Genomic DNA, 3684 nt, shown 5'->3' on the forward strand with positions numbered 1-3684 from the left:
TTCTATTCAATATAATTTTGCACTTTGCTTTTACAATTTTGGTTAATAATCTGTCTTCTCTATGTGTTTTACTTTATCACTGTGATTCTGACTGTGTACATAATTTAGGGGTGTGTGATGAATACTGTCTACAATAATATCTTAATTGGTCTTTAAACAATGTGTGAGCTGACATTACTGTGTATGTCACTCACTTTACAAAAACAAACAGAAACATTAATTCTTCAGTTTTAAACAAATAAGACCTGTTTGTTTCCATTAATATCATTTTTAAGCAGCAACAATTAATATCATAAGTAAGACTTAAATATGTTTTTTTGAAGAATGCAAAATACTGTCTACTTATTATCGACAAGATCCCAGATAATCATTTTTTGTCAATATCGCACATCCCTAATACGGATGACGAAGAAGTCCATTTTGAGGATATTTTTATTGCCACTAAAATCTTCACTTTCATACACAACATTGTTTTGTTTGAATATGAACAAATATGAAATTAGATATGAAGGAAGTCAGTGTTTAAGTATTGCTAAATGTGTTGATGTAATGGGATCAAGCAAGAGTATTTAGGTCAGAAGTGCAGCTGCACAACAAAACGGTGGTCAGGAAAGAGAAATATGTACAGTTCAATCAAACCTGTATGTGAGGAGGATCATAGTAACATATTTTGGTATGTGTGTTTTTCTGTGTGACTCATTGAAAGACAGGATGTGGTTCACCAATAAGAACAGAGTTTTTGACATATTCAGGAACAATATTGCCTCCACACAAACAGAAACACACATAAATGTGCACACGTACCCACAAGATCATGCTTAACGCCCACACATCTCTGTAAACAACCCAACGCTCCCACACTTTTGTAAGCCACAAAAACACTGGCAGGCTGGTTGTTAAGAGTGACAGAGTGCACCTTCATTTCATATCATATCAACACTTCATCTCAGCACTGATTAGAAGTGATGCTTCTGACAGGCAAAAAGGAACCATACATGGAAAGGCTAAATGTATGCAAGAGTGATTAAGAAAACAAACATGAGTCCTGCTTCTGTTTGGTAGTACTGGCATCATATGGTCATGTAAGGATTCAGAAAATAGAAAGTAGGGGAGAGAAAGGACGGGGGAGGATTTCAGAAAGCACAACAGTGATCATATCGCACAGCACTCGAGGGAGGGACGGGTAAAGTGATCTGTCTCTGTCTCTCTCTGACCTTGTTCACTCTGGCCAAAGACCTGACTTACAACCCCAAACTAAATATGATACCTTCTCTCTCTGTCACCCCACCCCCCATCTCTCTGGTAATAAATCGTGCTGTAATTACCAGGCAGGATCAATAACAGTCACATCACTCCTCTCCTCTGCTCATCTCCCTCATCTGCAACTGACACCAACATGTTCATCCCTTGCTGTGTACCACTGTTATAGATCTGTGAGAGATACTGTAGGTTGCATCGTATTTTGTCTGTTTGCACATAATCACACATGCAAAGTACAGATACATTCAAAAGGCTGCACACATACTGTAGAGAGGGATGAGCCAATGCAAACATACAAACAGAAAGAAACAGGCACTCACAACAAAAGTACGAGTGCTGGACGACACAGGAGCGAGGCCATGGGTCACAGTTGCTATTGGAGACGTCTCTTCAGCTGAGCAACCAACAAAAAGGCAGCTCTCACCTGGAATAACTCACTCAGCTCCTTATTTAATGACATGCAGAACAGAGATGAGCATCACACGGGCAGTCACAAAGTGTGAATTTGCTAAGTTTGTCTTTGACAAAGAGAGGTGGTGTGTATATACAGTATATGTGTGTGTGTAGTCTGTGTATCAATTCCAAGCATAATCATGCAAGTGTAATGATGTTAAATAGAAAAATTATAAATATCCCAGAGAGTGAGAGCAATTTTCACACCTTAAAATTGCTGACTTTTAAAATTCACTCACACCCACACTTCAATGCACATGATGTGTGTGTGAGCAAGAGAGGGGGAAAGTGTGTGTGTCCATCAGCAGACAGCACCATATTAGCATGAGGAAGAATACAAAGGGTTTGACTTACAGATTCATTTATTTGCAGCCTTTAGTGTAATGTCTATAAAAGGTGAATATGAACAGAAGGTACTGCTCTAATAGACTCCCTTGGGAAGTACTAATCCACACTTTCTTCAATGTCTTAGATTAAGGTTTCTTCATATTATGACAAAACTCTATTCACAACTTTAATGGAAAAAAATTAATTACTAGTTAATTAGTTTGGTGGTATGTGTACATAATAAGTGGCCAAACAAACATCACAGGCAGTATTACCAGCAAGGCACAAATTAGGGACCGTGTCTTGGGCTGTTTTGGATTCTTTCCTAAGCACATTTAATACTGTCTATGTTTGCTTCTGCTGATGATTATACAGGTTTTTACAAAATTAAGAATTACAACTTCTGAATTCAATTAAAAGAAATAAGAAAAATGTTTAAAAAAGTATAATTACTGTAAAACCCTTGTTTAAGTTAGCTGTGAAAATCAACTTACAATACAAAGTGCAAAGGTACCGTATAAATATGTAATATAATAGCTATAAATATGCAAGTGAGGGTGCTGGTGAATATTAGTAGTAGCAGATACAATTCAGTACATGATTTAGGTGAAGCGATGCAAGTCAAACAAACATAACACATTAATATTATTAAAGCAATATGTACATTAAAGTTACATTAAGCAGGGACAACATGGGCTAGAGGTTTACACTACCAACCATGTATTTGAACTATCCCCAGGCAGGGACCCTTGTTGGCTGTCATTCCTTCTTTTTACCACATTTCGTGTTCTACTGTCTACCATATAATATAGCTAATAGAATGCCCAAAAATATTCAAAAAACTGCACCAAGTAGTACTGCAAAACGAAAATTGCAGTACTTAATGTTCCTACAATTGACCAGTTAAGAAACAAATGCTGTGTAAGAAATGGTAACAGGTAATACTTGCATCCAGCACTGTATGCATGGGGTGTGTGGTGCTTTGATTACAGGTCTGGATGTGTCGAAGATGTGGTGCTCACGCAGGTGACGGCACAAGGGACAAAGCTACTCCTGAATGTCAATCTGAAAAAACAAGATATCAGGCATTGAGTGTCTGATAAAACGTGTATGGCTTCCGATTTATTATAACTGTCATTGAAGTCTGGAGGCTGTGATCTCATGAAACTCAAGGGCAATTTGTATCTTGTATTTCATCTGAGTAACATATGCACCCAGTCAAGATAATATAATAAAGGCACTTTATACCATAAACTTTAGTTTCCCAGGAATTATGTTCATGGACAATTTCAAACCTCACAATTTACCATCAGTGACAATGCTCAATGCCAAAGTACAAAAAAAGAGTGCCCTCTGATCAGTGACGTGCGGTGAGGTTGACAGCTGGGGAGGCACTAACTCTTTTACAGTCAGATTTACAAATACAAACTGTCTGTTAACAGACAATGCCTTGTGTTTTATATCTCCTATCAGCATTCTTCACACAAACGTAACCCATATTTAATTTAAGGTTAAAATTTATTCCAGTTGAGCTTATTTCTAACTAGAAATAATAAAAGTTTATGGTCTTACCTTTACTTGTACACAAAATCCATTTGTCAGCTGGTATGTATTACAAACCCTTTTACCGTTCGAATCCAATAT

This window comes from Monopterus albus, unplaced genomic scaffold (genome assembly GCF_001952655.1).
Source record: "Monopterus albus unplaced genomic scaffold, M_albus_1.0 scaffold54.1, whole genome shotgun sequence".
Lineage (NCBI taxonomy): Eukaryota > Metazoa > Chordata > Actinopteri > Synbranchiformes > Synbranchidae > Monopterus > Monopterus albus.